The sequence below is a fragment of the Pseudophryne corroboree genome, chromosome 12 (assembly GCF_028390025.1).
Source record: "Pseudophryne corroboree isolate aPseCor3 chromosome 12, aPseCor3.hap2, whole genome shotgun sequence".
Taxonomy (NCBI): domain Eukaryota; kingdom Metazoa; phylum Chordata; class Amphibia; order Anura; family Myobatrachidae; genus Pseudophryne; species Pseudophryne corroboree.
In genome coordinates, this window is record NC_086455.1 from 111,010,034 (window position 1) to 111,031,246 (window position 21,213).

The following is a 21,213-nucleotide window of genomic DNA, read 5'->3' on the forward strand; positions in this document are numbered from 1 at the left end:
CTATACTTTCCCACTTGACCTTTTTGGTTTTTTAATCATTTCTTTCAGCTCCTCGTGATCTATTGCTCTTGCTGATGGTACTATGCGTCCTAGGGTGCAATTCCCATAATCACCATAGTTGAGCCACTTATAGGCATATTTTCCACATAGAAAATACAAATCTCTTGTAAGCCATGGGGGTATATAGTCCCACATTCTTTTTAGGTTCTCCAGTGCTACTCTGGCATCTCCATGTACTACTAACTGAGCAGGGGTGCTTCCTGTCTCATTCATCCAGTTAGGGAAATCTGGCCCCGGCCATACTCCAATGTTTATCATTGATCTCCCTTCAAGTGGTGTCCCTCTATAGGTTGTAAGGGTTATGGGGTATGGAGCTTCTCCTGGCTTCGTATCCCCCTTTACACCACCCACTCTGAATGGGGCTGTAGTACAAGGGTAAAATGTCCCTAGTTAGACATTTGATGGATAATGTTGAACCTGTCTGTGGTCAACCATACTTTCCCTTTCCCTTTTTCCAAATTCAATGCAAAAGAATACCTCTGGGGCAACTAGATGTGCCAGCAACTTAGGTGGTTTCTGGTTTACATATCGATCTGATCTTGCCTTAAATAATGCTTCATCTATGTAGTCTTCTTGAAATTCCTCCCATTCCTCAAATGTGATGGGAAGGAATGTCCACTCTCCCCCTCCTGCTGAGGTGGGACCATGAGAGCAGACCCAACAATTTGTGGTGTCAAGGGCATTCCCTACTAACTGATGCAACTGTAGCAACATGTTTTGGTCTGATCCACTAGGGGCCTTACACCATTCTGTACAAGACTCCTCTGGTGGATGTCCACAGTGCTCACAAATACATTTTGGGGTGAGTGACAGATTTCTGCATTCATAGATAGGGTTTTCTACTTCCCTTTCCTGGTGTGTTATGTTCACTTCACTGCCTCCTCCTTTCTCCAAAATGTCATGTAACTCTCTTTTGTGTCCCCCTATTTCATCACTTATGTTTTTCTTGTATGTGTGGTGTTGACATGTCAGTTTCTTGTTACACATACAATCTATTTCCCCAACTACAACGTATATGGCAAGAATAGTGCCTACTGTTACCAGTGGGGCACCCAATATTATTCCCCAAAGTGCTTTATCTGGCTTAGGGCCTAGTAATTTGTACATTTTTATTTCTTATCCAAACTTAACTTTCAAAAGTTTGCAATGTGATGCATGCACCCAAGCCTCTCTGTCTTTCAGCTTCACAGATGTCGGGGTAGTTAGTAACACCTGGAATGGGCCATCATATCTGGGCTCCAGAGATTTCCTCACGTGTCTCTTCAGGTACACCCAATCTTTTGGCTGGAGATGATGTGGATTCTGATCTGCTGTAGAGTCTGGAAGGGAAGCATGTGCTACAACATGAAGATGGGTTAGTCTCTCAGTTAGACTTTTCACATAAGCAGTTAAATCACCATGTTTAGGCTGCAATTCCTGTGGATAATAACATCCTATCTTAGGTATACTACCAAACAAGATTTCATATGGTGAATATCCTGACTTTTTGTTAGGTGCAGTTCTAAGACTAAATAGTGCCAAAGGCAAACAGTCAACCCAACCCTTCCCAGTGTCTTGCATTGCCTTCATGATCTTTGCCTTGATGCTATAGTTCGTTCTCTCCACTAGTCTGCTAGCTTGAGGACGGTAGGCTGTGTGGAAGGCCTGTTGTATGCCCAGGTCTTCCATGATATGAGTCATGACTGCTCCTGTGAAGTGACTTCCTCTATCTGATTCAATCACTTCTGGTACTCCGTATCTGCATACTATTTCAGTCAATATTTTCTCAGCTGTATTCTTTGCTGTGGCTTTGGCTACTGGGAAGGCCTCTACCCCTTTGGAGAAGGTGTCGACACAAACCAGTACAAACTGGAACGGGCCTTGAGTTGGCATCTGAATATAGTCTATCTGTAGTCTCTGAAATGGCATATTGGCTTTTGGAATGGCTCCTGCTGGAGTCTTGGTTCTACTTCCTGGATTTGAAATTCCACATATCCAACATGCTTGTGTGTGCTTCTCTGCTGCTCCTTGGAATCCTGGGGCTATCCATTTTTTGTTGACTTGTCTTGTCATTTGATCTTTTCCTGCATGGGTAATTCCATGGCTTACTTGGCACATAGCTGAATATAGTACTCTTGGCAAACATGTCTTATCTTCTGTTTTCCAGAGTCCTGTATCTTGGTCTTGTATGGCTCCCTTCTTTTGCCATGTGGCTTTTTCTAAGGGACCTGCTTGATTCTGGAAGATGATGAGTTGTTGTAGATCAGCCATGTGTGCTGGGTTCTGAGTTTCATTTTCAGCTAGCATTATTTGTACTTCGGATTTGTCAGAGCTTTTGGCTGCTCTCTTTGCTTCGGCATCCGCCAAGTTATTTCCTCTTGTTTCTTTAGTTTGGTTCTTGTGTGTGCTTGGATTTTTATGATGGCTACTTTGGTTGGCTTGTCCAGAGCTTCAAATAGTTTCTTTATCAGATCTGCATGTTGTATCTGTTTTCCTGTAACTGTCTTGAAGTCTCTGCTTTTCCAAATCTGGCCATAATCTTGCGTAATTCCCCAAGCATATCTGGAGTCTGTGTATATATTAGCTGTTGTGTTTTCTGCATACTCCAGAGCCTTAGTGAGAGCTATTAGCTCTGCAGCTTGTGCTGATAGCTGTGCTGGTAAGCTTCCTGATTCAATGATATCAGTCTCTGTTGTAACAGCATACCCTGTATATGGGGTTCCATTATCATAGTATCTTGATCCATCCATATAGAGGCTGTGCTGGGCATCAGGAAGGGCTGTGTCTGTGACATGAGTCTCTTGTTCCATCAGAGCTATGCAGTCATGGGAAAAAAAATTATTGTGAATATTTTCATCACTTTCTGCATTTCCCCAGTTCACGTGGTCCTCATCATCCTGGTTATTCTGGGTACCATTGCTAGAGATATTATATGTCTCTCTTCTCCCTCCTTTTGAATCTAGAGATTCATACTCTGCTCCTTCTTCCTGCAATAGGGCTGGTAGTAGAGTTGCTGGGTTGAGGGTGGTGCATCTTCTGATGGTGACATTGGTGGCACTTAGTAGAGCTACTTCATACTTGGTGAGTCTTGCAGCTGATAAGTGCTTGGTTCTGGCTTGATGTAGTATTTCAGTTACCGCATGTGGTACCTGAATGATCAGTTTATGATTAAGCACAATGTCTATGCATTTCTGTTTGAGGACTGCTGTTGCTGCAACTGCTCTGATACAGGTGGGTGCTCCTTGGATAATGTTGTCCAGTTTGCTTGAAAGATAAGCCACTGGGCGTTGCTTACTTCCATGCGTCTGTGTGATGACTCCAAGTGCATGGCCTCTTTCCTCATGGCAATAAAGAGTAAAAGGCTTGATGTAGTCTGGCAGACCCAATGCTGGTGGAGATGCTATGGCAGCCTTGAGGTTCTGAACTGCTTCTTCAACTTGTTCTGTGGTGTAGATTGGAGCATCTTTCTTTGTGCTGTCATACAAAACTTGCATATAGATAGAAGCATGTGGTATCCACTCTCTGCAGTACCCAACAAGACCTAGGAATGATCTGGTCTGTTTAATAGTCTTTGGTACTTTGGTTTGTAGAATAAGCCGTTTCCTTTCTTCAGTAAAGTGTCTGACTCCTTGTGAGATACAGTGACCAAGGAAGATGACCTTCTTCTGGCATAGTTGAAGCTTTCCTTTGGAAGCTCTGCAGTTTTGTTCTTCCAGAAATTTCAACAGTGATACAGTCTCTTGTTTACATTGGTCTTCTGTGCTTGTGGATAGCAGTAGATCATCTACATACTGTATGAGCTGGGTGTTTTCTGGAAACACTGGTCTCCAAGCTTGTAAGATGAGTGGCATTGCTTCAGTATAGTCTGACGGACTGGTTGCTCCTCCTTGTGGAAGTCTGGTCCAACAGTACTGTCTTCCATCATGGGTGAAGGCTAGCATTGCCTGTGATTCTTCAGTGATCGGAACGGAAAAATAGGCGCTGGCCAGATCAATTACCATAAACCAGGCCCCTGAAGGTGGGATCTGGTTCAGCAAGGTATGAGGATTTGGCACAATAGGAGAATTGATCACCAGTCTCTTGTTGACTTCTCTTAGATCATGAACAAGTCTGTATTGTACTTCTTGTGCTCCATCTTGACCTTGACCACCTCTCTTTTTCACAGGAAACAATGGAGTGTTCCATGGGGATCTACACTGGACAATGATCCCATTTTCTTGAAAGGCTTGGATTTGCTTTGTAATAGCTTCAGTTTGTGCTGGGGTGAGAGGATACTGCCTGATTGAGACAGGTATGGTTCCAGGCTTGAGCTGTAGGTGGACAGGTTGAACTCGTAGTAGTCCAGTATCCATCTTTCCTTTTGACCATAGTCTGTCTGGAACTTGAGAAGTAACCCATTCTGGGAGGGTTGGTTCTGAGCTGGACTTGGCAGTTTCTTGTAGTAGGTAAACTTCAATTGCTGCTTCAATGTTGGGCTTCATGATAGCTGTAATATTGCTGGTATACTTGATTCCTTGTGGGGTATACTGAATAGTTACTTGCATGATGTTAAGGATATCAGCTCCCAACAAATTCACTGGGCATGTAGGTGAAGTCAGAAATTCAATGGTTACAGGTGTAAGTTCATCATTTATAAGGAGAGAAGTTGGCTTACTTCTTTGAAGAGGGAGGGGCTGTCCTCCCAGTCCTGTCCCATCAACATAGTGGTTGGTTAAAAGTTCTTTTGGGACATCAGTTTTCTTAAGTACAGTGACTGCTGTCCAGTGTCCAAAAGGCATTCCAGGGTGTTTCCTGTAGGAAGAGTAAGCATAACAGTAACTTTAATGGGGTCAGTGTAGGTGTTGCTTGAGCAGGTGGACCCCGGAGCAGGATTCTGTCATTCCCGTTGTACCGTGAAGGCTGGAACAGCATCCTTAGATTTCAGCCACGTCAGGTATTTTCTGCATTCCTTCTTCTGATGACCTGAAACCTTGCACCAAAAACATTTACCCGTCATGTCTTCACCTTGTGCATACCTTGTAGTGTAGGGCCTGGAGTTATTAACACCTCTACCTTGGTTTTGGACCTTATGTGTCTTGGTGTTAGACTGGGCAGCCTGTACCACATGTATAGTAACAGCTGGTGTTTTGAATGTTTTTCTATCCTGTTTTCCTTTTTCGTTATCTTCAATCCCTTCTAGGACTTCTACTAGTGAGGTAATGTTCATCAAATTTGCTTCTGGTCTGACAGCATACAACTGCTGCCTGTATTCAGGTCTAAGTCCATTAAGGAATCTAGTCTTGAACAGTCTGGCATTATTAGGCTCTGCAATGGGAAAACCTTCATTTTCTTGTTTGACAGACAGTTTGTCATAATATTCCCTTATGCTGAGGTTTTTCTGTATCAGATCAGGCTCAGCTGGTGCAGTGTCTCTGATTTGCTTACATCTGGCTTGTACTCTATATAACAGGTGTGAGCCTGAAGCCATAGTATAGCGGTTGGCTTCAAGGGGAGCATCCTCAATTTTCCCTCTATCACCATCTGCCTCCTGGGCAGCTATGGCAAGAAGCATAATATATTCACCTATTCCTATGGAAGCTCTAAGAATCTGTTCTAAATCAACCCAACATGGTCTATACACAAGATATACCTGTTTAATCTTTTTTTCAAATTCTGCTGGGCTTTTTCTGATATTTGGTAACTCATTTACAATACGCATAATGTCTGAGGGGAACCACGGTATGTACTGTTCCTGTTCCACATATTCTGCAATGTAACCATCAGCACCAGGTAACCTGTCAGTTGTATGTCTGGGATTAGCATGACTACTAACTCTAATAGGCATTACATTGTAATTTTTACGAGATATTCCTCTTAGATCTCTATTAGGACTACTAGCAAAATTCCACAACCTCCTAAATATCCCTGGAGTTTTTGGTTTAACATTTCCCCCTTCATTAACATATTGTGATTCACATGGTCCTGAATTTGGCTCTACCCAGTTACCACAAAAGAAACATTTTTCACTGCCCTCCGGGACACATCTCCCACAATAAAGACACTTTCTTTCAGGGTAGTGGATAACATCCCTAAGAACCAGTGTACCTTCTGGATTTTTTTCATAACTTAAAGTATTTACATAACGTTTTTCAGGTGTCATTTGTTCTGCATATGTTGCTGAAGGAGTTAAAACTCCTGCTATATCATGTGTCCTTGATTCTGCATGCACTGGTATTAGTGAGGGATATAAGCTCCCTGTAACAGCTGGTGATTTTAGTTCTGCATGCATTGAAACTGCTGAGGGGGCTGACCTTCCTTCCACATTCCCATCATTATAAATAGCATTACAAGTTATAGGAACATAGGGTGGTGGTGTTACATCAGACATACAATCTTCCGGTCTAATCTTTTTCTCATCTTCCAGTTCTTGTGAATCAATAAGCCATATGTTTACAGTGTCCAAATAACCTTTCTATTGTAACCAGTGACCATCCGTGGCCTGAAACCTTTTCCAAGCCTGTGTATCTAAAATTCCTTCCTTAGGAAAATTAGCCCTTTTAAGAATAGCATTAATACGCTTAATTCCTCTCCTTCCTTCACGTTGTGCCACAATCTGTATTGTTGAACGTTCCTTAATCTTACTCCCTTTCCCTCCCATTGGGGTAATTAAGCCCTCTGGGTGTGGCCGAATCCACCTGCGGTGAAGAGGGATATGTCCTCGGGCACAAAGTATCTGTGTATCACTGGCTATAAGTTTTGTTTGGACACAAACCTTTTTCTGCCTATTTTTGTTTCTACTGAAAATTAACTTAACTTGTCTGGCTTTAACCTACCACATCTACAATGCATGTAATCTAAAACACCATATTTAACCTTTACTAATGTCTGAGAACTTGCTGTGCACACTGCCAGTATGCTTCAATGATCAATAGGTTAATCATTCAACTATAAAGGATAAGATTCATTTCTATGCACTGACAACAATTGAGCATTTAAATGATATCCCACAATACTAGCAAATTCTGTTAAAACGCCTTTCCTATTCTGAGATGGTTATCTATGTTGCAAAAAACACTGGGTAAATCTTGCATAATAATTAACCTTGGTACACCTTTGTACCACACACAATTGTAAACTAGGTACGCCTTTGTACACAATTCCAATTGTTCTGTGGGCGCATGCGCTAATAAAACATAGACAAAGACTTAGTCATTCAAGCACTTTAGACTTGTACAACATGTAACAATGATTTTATCAATGGTGCAGGCGAGGTTAGTTTTTTGTCTCATACGACCACCCAGGGGCTTCCATTGACAGGTGACAGGACAAGCCTATAATAGCACGTGCCAAGGGCCGTCTTTGATGACCTTATGGACTAACCACCTTTATACACTTTACACCATTTCTTGTTATTTTAAAACAGACAGTTTACGTGACACAGACAAGACAGTAAGCTGTTCATTGTAGCGTCAACCGTGGATCGGCATACCACAAATTCCAGCTAGCAATCAGGTCCCGTAAATGGCTGACCCAAACTTTCATACACATAGAACATACAAACATATAATAACAACAGCATTATGCCTTACGCCTTATGCCTTAGCACTACACTGCAGCTACAACAAACAATGCACTTTAGCTAAGCAATACACGCTATACACCTGTATCTGCCTTAGATTACAACAAGCAATACACTTTAGCTAAGCAAGCAATATAACATAATTCAAGTAATCTAGGCTGTGTGACAAGATAATTGGGTTTCTTTATAATGACAGTCAAGGAAGGACATAAATGCACATTGTTTCTATAATGTACTAGAATTACACTCAAGGAGTCTGATTCTGAGTAAAATATGACTGCAACACAATCGTTTTACTCACCCAAAAATTGAGTCCGTGAGAACAATTCGCTTCCAACATAGAAAATCTCATTAGATGCCCTTCCTTGCGTTAGCCATCCCGCATGAGTCCCGTATTCTGTTGAACAGTGAGAATGGGATATTATTCTTCCATTGTTGACAATGATTGCTCTTGTAGTGGACATAGCTGTTCATGTCGACCTTCTTGATGTAATTCTTGGTAACCACTTCTTTCCCCCGAATGTGTCAATACCAGGTCCAGGAATTGGCCGCATGCACACTACAGAAGAATTGTATATATGGTTTTACACACACATATATATTTCTATATTAATAAACAGCACTCCGCTGGTATTTAATTTTTATTATATTTAGAGGTTATGGACCAAATATAATGAGCTGTGGGCCTTTTTAAATTCTAAACTATTCTCCCCCTTTTTTTCTATTTTTCTAATGCTCATTATGCTCCCGGAATATGAGCACCTTTTAGGTGTTTTTAATAGGAACTATCATACCAAATATGGCCGCCGGGACTTTACACCCCTTAAAAGAAATGTCTGCTGACATGATTTACTTCAAGAAAATGGCCACCGCATGCATACTACAGAAGAAGTGACACACAGCGTCCACCTGATCCTGCTACACAAGGCGGGCGCATACGGAGCAGCTCATGGACGTCTGAGGTCCGCTATCCAGAGCAGGCGCGTGCACATTAGAGACCGTCCGACGCCGGAAGTGGGGCGGATATGATGTCACCCGCGATCCAGACAGAAAGTCCGAATGAAATGAATTCTCAGTGCTCTAATATAAGTTTAAACACTCAAATTGTGCTTTGAATGTTGTGGTTATTCCCAGCATTAGGCTAGCTTTGAGGAGGAACCACAAATATTATATTTTGTACCATAATTAATCACTTATATTCTTGAACCTGTAATTGACAGGAAGTGATGTAACAATCACTTCCTCATTAGTGCATGTATATATATCTGAGCTGTCCCACTCACATACCACCCCTTGATGAAGTCCAGATAGGACGAAACGCGTTGTGTGCTACTAGACTTAACCCATCCTCTCAAGTTAAGCGATCTTATTCTTTATATCTTGTATTTTACTGGTATTTGTGGTATTATGCATTTTATGGTCCACTTATTTTTCATGAATTTTTAGATTAATTTTTTTGTTCTTTTATCCAGCTCCAGAGATATTTTAGCAATTATTTATCTGTGGTTTTGGTATTCCATTTTTTACTGGTGTGATTTGTGTATGAATAAATTGTAAATCTATTTTAACACAGTTGTTCTCCCTAATCTTATGTGACACCATTGGTCGCTTATAAACACCTTATCCATTGCTCTGTTTACATAATCTATAAAGCACTTTTCCAATGCTTTTCTCTTAAGGTGCAGCAGACACCCTATTATATCTTAGGGAGTGTCCTCATAGGGAGATATTCGAACATCCATATATTTATTTATTAATTTTATTTATTGTGTTCTTTGGTCTAACTACTAGTGTTGATCGGCAATCGCGTATTGGCGCTGTCCGCTCTCTCCTTATATACAGTATTTTTGGTATACCTGCTCACGGCTGCCTGTAATTAAGTCGATACCACATACACAGTATGTTCAGAACCAGTGAATACACCAGTAAAAGAAGCAATGTATGCCATAAGATTTTTAATGAAAGCAATGCCCCTGATAATGTAACAAACACTGATACATTTGATGAAATGTTTTGGAGTATGGAAAGACTTTTGATCAAAGAAGTGAAAGTATGGTGGGATGTAAAGGGGCTAGAACACTATATCAGCGTGGATCGAGTACCCAGGGGACTCAGAATTATGAAACAGCCCACCTTTGGAACAGAAAATCCTGAATTTATGAAAGAGTTGGATAATACACTCCACAGCTGCTCAGTCAAACTGATGCAATTTCTTGTCACGGAGAAGAAACGTATCATCTCCATTTTGGAATCAGAGATAAAGGAGACTGAGACAAAATTGGAAGTATATAAGGACAAGGAGGACTTTAAGATAAATGAAAAGGTACTAAACAAGAAATTAGAACATATCGAAGATGAGTTTATAAGAAATAAAGGGAAAAAGTTCTTAAGGGACAAGCAGGACTATGAGAGTAACAGAATTAAGAATTGGAGTATATTTAATGGAGATGACAAACAAGATCCCAAAGGGAGAAGAGAATATTGGCAATCTGTGCCAAAAAGGAGAATGGACAACAGAATAAACACCTACCATCCACAAAGAAATCAGAACATACAGACTACTAACAGATTCTCTGCATTGCAAAGACTGAACTCCAACAATAAGAGGGATTTTTTATCACCAGGCCCAAACAAACGATTCTGAGACAAGACAAGAAACCTCCCCAAGGAAAGAGTCACACACACAACTCCTCTAAAAAGGAGGTTCACAGAAGAAGAGGATGTCGTGGGGGCAGGAGGAACAAGCCAATACAAAAACAAAAAGAGGCACCTACAGTAGAACATGTGGCACCAAAAGGAATTTTCAATTTATCAAGTCCTGCACTATCAGAATATGAAACCTCATTACTGAACAAAGGACTTTCGTATGCACCCACTAAGTGAATGAATAAATTTGATGTATTTATTGATTTGAACAAATTTATAAGAAAATTAACCCTTAAAAGACACTATCGCAAGAAAGAAGATGCCATCATCCAGAATTATGAACAATCAAAGTCGGGTCTGAAACCCACTTCAAAATTCTACCCCCTGGAATCCAAGGGCCATAATGTGGGCATCTTTTATGACCTAGTTAAAAAAGATCTATGCAACATTGAAATAGAACCAATCAAGGAATGAAACATCACAAATAGAGAAGCAAGAGCTATTAAGGAACTCCAGGATAATAAAAACATTGTTATAAAATCTGCTGACAAAGGGGGGGGGTTGGTTATAATGGATCGGGAGGCCTATGTTAAAGAGGCAGAAAGACTATTGGGGGACAGAACTTCTTATACCCCACTCTCAACAGATCCGAAGGAAATTTATGTGGAGGAACTTAGAACCATCCTCTTGAAAGGTTTTAGGAGTGAGATTCTCACCAAAGATGAATACCAGTGCCTGCTTAATTCCAACCCCACCACCCCCATTTTTTACTTTCTACCTAAAGTGCACAAATCCATGACGAATCCCCCGGAAGACCAATCGTTGCTGGGATTGATTCCCTAACGTCCCATTTGTCAGAATATGTAGACATATTTCTAAGAAAACGTGGTAAACCTACCTGCATATTTGAAAGACACCACATCAGTTCTTAACCTGATGGAATCCTTCGAATGGAAAGAGACATACAGATGGATTACCATTGATGTGCAGTCACTTTACACCTGCATAGAACATGACAAGGGGATTGAGGCCTGCAATGAATTTCTCCGTAAAGATGCCCTAATCACAGTAGGACACAGAATTTTGATATGCGAATTGATAAATTTCATTTTAAAACTTAATTATTTTACGTTTTTAGATGATTTCTTCCTTCAAATCTGTGGGCACGATTTTTGCACCGAGTTTCGTTAATCTTTTTATGGGACAATGGGAAAATAATTATGTTTTTAAGGATCATCCATTTCAGCATAACATCGTTTTTTATAGACGTTACATAGACGATATTTTAATCATATGGGATGATGATAATTTAAGCTTTAAGGATTTTTTTATGTATATATAAAACAATGATATGAATCTCAGCTTTACTGCCAATGATAGTGCAGATGAAATTGAATTCCTGGACCTGGTATTGACACATTCGGGGAAAGAAGTGGTTACCAAGAATTACATCAAGAAGGTCGACATGAACAGCTATGTCCACTACAAGAGCAATCATTGTCAACAATGGAAGAATAATATCCCGTTCTCACAGTTCAACAGAATAGCCCGGAACTGTAAGAACAGCAAGGACCGGGATCAACAGCTACAAGTCTATACTGAAATATTTAAGTAGAAAGGGTATCCGAATCATCTATTGGAAGAAACCAACCTAAAGACAAAGAACCTTGAGAGGAAAGAACTTCTAAAGTTTAAACCCAGGGAAAAGAAAGAGGACACAGTGAGATTCATCACTACCTATAGTAGACATGAGAATCTTATAAAAAGGACTTTTTTTTAGAAACACTGGAACATACTCCTAATGGACCCCATTTTAAAGGATTACCTTCCAAAAGAACCATCAGTGTTATTCAGGAAATCACAGAATCTAAAGGACCTTGTGGCACCAAGCATGCTGAGAAATCCAGAAGTACCTTCCAATATGCCAAAGTGTGTTGGTTGCTACAAGTGTGGTCGCTGTAATGTGTGTTGGTATGTACACCCCAGCAGGAAAACCTTCAAGAGCACTAAGAACTCCAAAGACTATAAGATCAAATAGTTCATCAACTGTAATACTGTCTCAGTTATTTACATGCTGGAATGCTCATGCAGAATAAAATACATAGGGAAAACCAAGAGACCTTTGAAGCTCCGGATCCAGGAACATGTGAGACACATCAAAAACAAAGTCCTGATGCACGCAGTATCAAAGCACTTCCATCTGTGCCACAGTTCAGACCCTGATGAACTTATACGGAAATGGGTTCTCTGCACACTGAGGTGTTAGTCTGAGGCGGGGTGTGCTGCTGGTAATGAGGGGTGTCCCGCCCCCCCTTAAATGGTAAGTATACAGATTCCCAGAGGAAGACCCTAACAGGTCGAAACGTGTTGGAGCTACCCACCTATACTACATTGGACTGAGGACGAATATTCACTACAAAGAAAGACAGTACTGCTAATCCTTTCCGCAAAACCATCCGGTCACGTGATCCGGAGTTCCGGAAGCAACCGGTTGCCAGGCGACAGAAGAAGCCCGAGACAGCGGAGAGTGGAAGGCGGAGGGGAAGGGAGAAGGTAAGTCCCTGTAGGAGGAGGAGAGGCACGGCCAGCCGCTCGGAGAGCTCCGGCCGTGTCCACTTCGCCTCTGTGACAGGCGCACACCCCAGGTCAGCGGCCCCACAGAGCGGGCCTGATTCGGGCGCTCTACTGTGGGATGTGCTGCCGGAGGAATAGCGCCAGTCCAGGGTCCTTATTCTCCACTCTAACCAAAGCATACACTATCGCTGTCAACTGTTCATCACTTCACAAGAGAATCCTTCACTTCAGAGCACAGATTAGCGGGACGCCGCAGTCTGTATAGACTTGTGAACCGTTTGGACTTTAGTACATATTATCATTATTATTTTTTGGGGGCATTTTTCTTTTTCTTTTTTTCTTTTTCTTTTTTTCGACTTTACAAAGATTACAGCATTTGTTGTTTCAATTGAACCTTGCACTTCAGAATTTAAGCTCAAACCAGGAGCGTGCCCCAATCACTGATTGACTTTTAAACCGAATTTATACCTGTTGGAAAAGAAAGTATCTCAGCATCTTAGAATAAACAACCCTAAGTATATTACCTGCTTTTTCATTATTGATTTTAGTTTCACTTTATAACCGTATCATTCACCACTACAAATAGGGTTTGAGCGCTGGTTCCCTGATGAACTTATGTTTAAAGGCATTGAACTGGTTTCACTTGGGGAGAGAGGTTGTGATCTTTCCAACCTTCTATCCAGAAGGGAGATGTACTGGATATTCGAAATGAACACCCTTCATCCAGATGGCTTCAATGAGGGCTATGAAATAGCCCCGTTTCTATGACGTAAGCCTTATATTACATCACCTATTTCCCACCAGAGTGACCTTCTTTATTTCCTACTTCTCATTTCACTCTATTCCCCCTATTTCGACCTCAGTTTCATACCACTACTACAGCGATACCACACTGGAGATGCCCAACTCCGCCTGATCTTGGAAGCCAAGCAGTGTTGGGCCCAGCCAGTACATAGATGGGAGACCATCATGGAAGACTGGGTGCTGTATTTTGAAAGAGGAATATGAGGTTGTTTACATTTCTAACCTGAACCCCTCTCTTCAAACTGCATATTTGCTATGGGAGCTCTGGTATATGTCTAGAGGTGGATTAAATGGATATTATAACCATCAGTATGTGGCCATGCACATATGTGTATATATATATGTACATATATATATATATGGTTGTGTGTGTGTATATATATGTGCGTGAAGGACTACTATAATACCTTCACGCTCCTGTATATCGGATATCCTATTACAATTTTTCTCTTATAAGTATAACACTTAATACGCATCTATTGCTCTCCCTCTCCTATACAGTTTAAAAATAGTTGGTTTTTTTTGTATATATGGTTTTACACACACATATATATTTCTATATTAATTAACAGCACTCCGCTGGTATTTAATATTTATTATATTTAGAGATTATGGACCAAATATAATGAGCTGTGGGCCTTTTTAAATTCTAAACTATTCTCCCCCTTTTTTCTATTTTTCTAATGCTCATTATGCTCCCGGAATATGAGCACCTTTTAGGTGTTTTTAATAGGAACTATCATACAAAATATGGCCGCCGGGACTTTATACCCGTGACACACAGCGTCCACCTGATCCTGCTACACAAGGCGGGTGCATGCGCAGCAGCTCATGGCGTCTGAGGTCCGCTATCCAGAGCCAGTGCGTGCGCATTAGAGACTGTCTGACGCCGGACGTGGGGCGGATATGGCGTCACCCGCGATCCGGACAGGAAGTCCGGATGAAATTAATTCTCTGTGCTCTAATATAAGTTTAAACACTCAAATTGTGCTTTAAATGTAGCGGTTATTCCCAGCATTAGGCTAGCTTTGAGGAGGAACCACTAATATTATATTTTGTACCATAATTAATCACTTATATTCTTGAACCTGTAATTGACAGGAAGTGATGTAACAATCACTTCCTCATTAGTGCATGTATATATATCTGAGCTGTCCCACTCACATACCACCCCTTGATGAAGTTCAGATAGGATGAAACGCGTTGGGTGCTACCAGACTTAACCCATCCTCTCAAGTTAAGCGATCTTATCCTTTATATATTGTTTGTTACCAGTATTTGTAGTATTATGCATTTTATGGTCCTCTTATTTTTCATGAATTTTTAGATGAATTGTTTTGTACTTTTATCCAGCTCCAGAGATATTTTAGAAATTATTTATCTGTGGTTTTGGTATTCCGTTTTTTACTGGTGTGATTTGTGTCTGAATAAATTGTAAATCTATTTTAACACAGTTGTTCTCCCTAATCTTATGTGACACCATTGGTCGCTTATAAACACCTTATCCATTGCTCTGTTTACATAATCTATAAAGCACTTTACCAATGCTTTTCTCTTAAGGTGCAGCAGACGCCCTATTATATCTTAAGGAGTGTCCTCATAGGGAGATATTCGAACATCCATATATTTATTTATTAATTTTATTTATTGTGTTCTTTGGTCTAACTACTAGTGTTGATCGGCAATCGCGTATTGGCGCTGTCCGCTCTCTCCCTATATACCATATATATATATATGTATATATATATATATATATATATATATATCATCTGAGAGGGGCCCAGAGATATCACTGTATGGTGCCCCAAGATTTCTGTTGCTGGCCCTGATCTCTATATATGGTAATACAAGTTGAGTATCCCTTAACCAAAATCAAAATCCCAAATTTGTGTGTGCCCTGCTGAGATGACATAAATATTATATATATTATATATATTATTTATAAATACATATATTTAAAGATAATATATATAATACATATGTCATTATCTCAGTAGGGGACCCAAAAATGTGTGATTTTGAATTTTGGATAAGGGATACTCAACCTGTACCAAAAATAGAGTATAATAGCATATTGATATATCAGCAGTCAGTGTGTCAGCCCAGCCATGATTGTAGCAGGCAGATGTTGTACATTGTACTAAAAATAACGTTGTCACCCCCCGCCTTCCCCCACACCTAATTGGAATTTGAGTTAGGTGAATGTTATACAAAATTAAAAAAATACTGTAATAAAGTCCACTGAAGAACCTCATGTTTTTCTCTGTGCATGTCATGGCTCCTCTCTCTGTGCACCTGATGTAATACATCGGATTGAAGACACAAGCGTGTGCTGGAGCTGGCACCCAACGGCTGTCTAATCGCTAACAGCCTGCCGGGAGTATTCAGCTAGCCCTGCTCCCAGACAATTTCAGAAATGCCCTTTATACAGCCGTGTCGGCAGTACCCTGGGACCAGCAGCCACTTTGGTTGCATTGTGTTAAATCCACTACTGCCACTGCACATCTATAACATAAAAGTATTGTGACTCTGCAGGCCGTTCCCCATTGCGCTCCTATATTATAAGCACTGTCAGTCATTTGCAAAAAAAAGTAAAAAAAAACTAGAATTGTTTTTGTTTTTTACACAGCTGGTGTGTGGTGTAGGTGCTGTATCCCACTGTGTATCCATATCATATAAGTACTGTTATTCTGCAGGCCAGAGCCCATTGCATTCACGCAATATATAAGTACTATGACTCCCAGTGGATGACGATTTTCTGAAAAAGAAGTTCAATGAAATAAATAATACTATTAAACTGTAATTGTTTTTGTGCATCTCGAGCGTGTTCATCAATATGGAACACAACGATCAGTCAGGAGAAGAGGAGGAGCAGCAACCAAATACTAGCACTGCAGATGCTACCACCAGTCATGATGATACTAGTCCTTCAACATCGTCTACTAAAATGGATGCCCAAGGGCATATAGGGTTTAAATCAGGGCATCTTAAATAAAACAAATATATATTTTACAGTGGTAAATAAAACATTTTAAAAAAGGGAAAGGTTAGTGTAGGAAAAAAAATTGCCAACATAACATTCACAACATGTGGTGTCAAGGAAAGGATCAGGCCTTGGCCTTTATTTATGAGTGGTTGTTCTGCAACTGCCTCTCATGATGATGCAAGCCATTATCATTCAGAGTCTAGAAAGGATGTAAAAAAATGAAAACCAGAAAATCATGGCTGGAAAAAACCACTAAGGCAGTAGAACAAACTTTGTGTTCAGAAACATCACAATTTCTAGTCTAAGTATGCCCGTGAGTGTTATGTGTGAGCCCAGCCTTATCTAGGATCTGGTTACATTCAGTGATAGTTGGTAATGGAAGATATGTCTTTCCATCTATGACTCAACTTGAAAGCCAGTAACACTTCTTCCTGTTGGATTAAAACTCCTTACACAAGTCTTTAAGGACTATTGGAATGCTGGGGCCTTTAATATGAAAGGTCTTAAAGAAATTTGATTTGGCTAGAGACTTGTTACTTTGGTCATCTAGGAATGCATAAAGTTTGACAGCTCAGGTTGGCTGGCCTTTACGGTAGACTCAGATTGAACAGATTTGGAAGCAAGATCTGCTGCTAATGGCATCTTTGCAGACTTAAATACATTGTGAAGTTATCTCTGGTGTGACTGCAGTAGTGTCATTTTCTTTTACATTGTGCTCCCCACCATGCTCTGTGTTACCATAACTGTTGTAAAGTCCATGGAGGAGGCTGGGGGTACAGCTGTGTTGGTATCTATGCTGTGACATTCTGTGCAGTAAGCACTAGCCTTACAGTCCTTGGCAAGGTGAGATGTGGAAGAGCAGTGCTTGGAGGAGATAAGGTTTTCTCTTAAGAAGTCTTTGCAGTTTGCCAGAGACTTTTTGTTCTGAAGGCTCTGCAATTTAGGAGAGGCTACTAAGGTAACCTAGGAAATTTTTCAACTCTTTTGAACAGTGCACTTTCTACTGTTTCTGGTGAGCCATAGCACTAATCAATACCCCTTTCACACCGCAGCTTTAACCCGGTAAATTGCCGATTTTTAAGCCTTCCAAAACAATTCTAGCTGCGGTGTGAAAGGGCCACCTTGAATTTACCGTTTTCAAAATACCGGTATTTTGAAACGGTTAAAAAGCAGGGTCCTACATGGTTCAGACCCGTTTCATTGTGCAGTGTGAAAGGCTCAGAAATGGTATTTCCAAGCCACAGAAGGTGATAGGCTGTCTCCATGTGTGATGTCACCAGGCAGAAGCAGGAAACTGGTGGAGAAACACATGAGACACATGAGAGGGAGTTTAGAAGCGTTTTATTACTCAAAATATATTATACAATGGCAGGGCCGTTTCTAGCCAATTTGGTTCCCAGTGCGAGATTTAAAAATGCAACCCCCCCCCCCCATTCACATAAGAAAAAATGTGTCCCCCCATAGATATAAAGAGGAAAAGTATGCGCGCCACAGGTGCGCGCGTTCCCGGCAAGGGGGCGTGACCTCATTAAAATGGGCGTGGCTTTGTTAAGATGGGCATGGCCTCATCTGATCTCATCATCATGGCCACCACAGGATAAAAAAAAGTCCTCATTTTACACATTACAGCAGGCAAGTGTCCCCATTTTACACAGCACGGTAGGCAAGTGTCCCCATTTTACTCATTGCGGCAGGCACGTGCCCCCATTTTACACATTGCGGCAGGAAAGTGTCCCCATTTTACACATTGCGGCAGGAAAGTGTCCCCATTTTACACATTGCGGCAGGAAAGTGTCCCTATTTTACACATTGCGGCAGGCACGTGCCCCCATTTTACACAGTACGGCAGGCAAGTGTCCCCATTTTACACATTGCGGCAGGAAAGTGTCCCCATTTTACACATTGCGGCAGGAAAGTGTCCCCATTTTACACATTGCGGCAGGCACGTGTCCCCATTTTACACAGCATGGCAGGCAAGTGACCCCATTTTACACATTGCGACAGGCACGTGCCCCCATTTTACACAGTACGGCAGGCAAGTGTCCCCATTTTGCACATTCCGGCAGGCAAGTGTCCCCATTTTACACATTCCGGCAGACAGGTGTCCCCATTTTACACATTCCGGCAGGCACGTGCCCCCATTTTACACATTCCGGCAGACAAGTGTCCCCACTTTACACATTCCGGCAGGCAAGTGTCCCCATTTTACACATTCCGGCAGACAAGTGTCCCCACTTTACACATTCCGGCAGGCAAGTGTCCCCATTTTACACATTCCGGCAGACAAGTGTCCCCACTTTACACATTCCGGCAGGCAAGTGTCCCCATTTTACACATTCCGGCAGACAAGTGTCCCCACTTTACACATTCCGGCAGACAGGTGTCCCCATTTTACACAGTACGGCAGGTGGTGGTGGGGGGGAGGGAGAGAGAGAGAGGGAGAGGGGCTGACTTACATTTGAAGCAGTTCTTCCCGCTCTTCAGCTGCCTCTCCCTCATCTGCGCAGCACTGGCCCCTTCTCCCTCCTCCCGAGTGCCCAGCTCGGGGGGCGGGGTTTCGCGGAATGACGCGATTGCGTCGTGACGTCACGACGCAAACACATCATTCCGCGAAACCCCGCCCCCCGAGCTGGGCACTCGGGAGGAGAGAGGAGGAGGGTTTGAAAGTGCTCAGGAAGTGCCGCGGCGGGCGCCCCGTGCGGTTGCACGGCTCGCCCGCCGCAAGAAACGGCACTGTACAATGGCAAATTGGAGTGATGAGGAGGTGAGGGAGCTGCTTGGGATCAGAGGGGATGAAGAAATATGTAGGCAAATCACTGGGACAGTGAAGGATGCAGTAATCTACAAAAACATGGAAAAGATGCTTGAAGCTGCTGGGTTCCATCGTACGACTAGCCAAATTATTAATAATTAATTAATAATTATTAATAATGTGTGGGTTAGAAAAGTCCATTTAAAATGACAACCACTGTTTACTATGGGAGAAACGGGTTCAGTGTGAAAGGTACCAAAACGGTAATGAAACGGTAATATACCAGTTACAACATGTGATGTGAAGGGGGTTTAACTGCTCAGACCCATTTTAAGAACCGTTTAAAGAACCGTTTTAAAAGCAGGGTTTGCGATGTGAAAGCAGCATAAGTCTGTCCCTGATCATTTTAAGGCCATTCTCAGGATGGTTAATATTGATCACTTTTATGCTTCTAGCATGTTCAGCAGATTCATTCCCAGGCTATTTAATTGAGAGGTTTATCTCTTCACTATATAAGGCCTAATCCTCTAATGGTATTTTGGAAAGAGTATTGCCAGGCTCTAAAGTTCTCAGGGCGATCATTGAACTTTGAAAGTTATTTTGTTACTAGCTCACATTGAGCAAGAAACTTAGCAAAGTCTAATGTGCCCTGATTGGCTCTAGTAGATGCTATTGGTGCATTAACATCGTGGGTAAGTGGTGTGATCGATGTCATAGCTGCTAGAATTGTCTGGTTCCTGCCAGCTTGAATCATGCCACTTTTGTGTGCAGGAGGCTGTGCCTTTGTTGCACTTCACAGATTCAGACACCTGACGTGGAGGAAAGTTCTCTCTTGTGGGTTTGCCATTTATAGAGTTCTCTTGCTTGCAAGCTTGCAATTTTTTGATGATTTGTGACGCTCCACAGCGTGTTTAACTTGTTTTGCTAATGGAATCTGGTTGTGACTTGAAAGACATATTCTGATATGAGTTGCAGTGAGTCCTAGGATCTGAACTCTGAGCCAAGTACATTAATGGTTCCCTTTATGTCAAAGAGTTCTACAGACTCCCAAGAACTCTGCTTCAGCTGTGGCGGTTGCAGCTTTCTACTTAGCAGTGAGCTTATCCATAATTGCTTTGAAGCTGCTCTTATCCGTATCTTTCTCTGCTTCCAAATGCAATTTCTCTATTCTCAATTGCATTTCTTGCTCAGAAAAGTTGGCCTTTACCTTTGTGGCTTCAACTTTTCTGTGTGCAATGACAGCTGCTTTACTGACAGATGATGATTTTGAGGAACCAGAGATTTGGGACCTTGTTTTGTATGAAGATATTGTTATCTGTAACATGATGATGGGGTGTACTGTAAATGCTTTACTGTGTAGATACTGCTGTACTGCTGTACGCAGGTAACTGTACGGACAGTGTAACAGGTCTCAGAGGAGTCAGGGTATTAGAACTGTTGTTAAGCTACTTGACTGTGCAAGGACTGTTGTATTGCCGTATGCAGATGGCTGCACTGAAAGTGTACAGGTTTTTGTGAAGTCAAATGTTGGTACCCTATTGCTCAGTTGCCACAGTTAGTGTAGTGTATAGCAAACTGTTGTGCTGTATTATGCAGATAGTAGTGGTTGGCAGTGTAACAGATCTGTAAGGCAGCATATATCTATCCCACTTGCTGACAATGTTTGCTGACAAAGTGCCTTATTCGGAGTTGGATGCAGCCACTGCATTCGCATGCAACGGCCAGGTCCATAGGTTCTGCACACGTGCCCCGGCGATAGTGCGCATGCGAAACCCTTCACCACACGATCACATGAAGGATGACTGACAGGTGACGGCATCTGGGGGGCGGTAACATGGCATTGGGGGAGAAGAT

The 21,213-nt window shown here is 41.7% G+C and overlaps 1 pseudogene; it reads left to right on the plus strand.

Moving 5' to 3' along the window:
* Nucleotides 1-13,691: 13,691 nt before the first annotated feature.
* LOC134981799 (5S ribosomal RNA) lies at nt 13,692-13,810 on the plus strand (annotated as a pseudogene).
* Nucleotides 13,811-21,213: the final 7,403 nt, after the last annotated feature.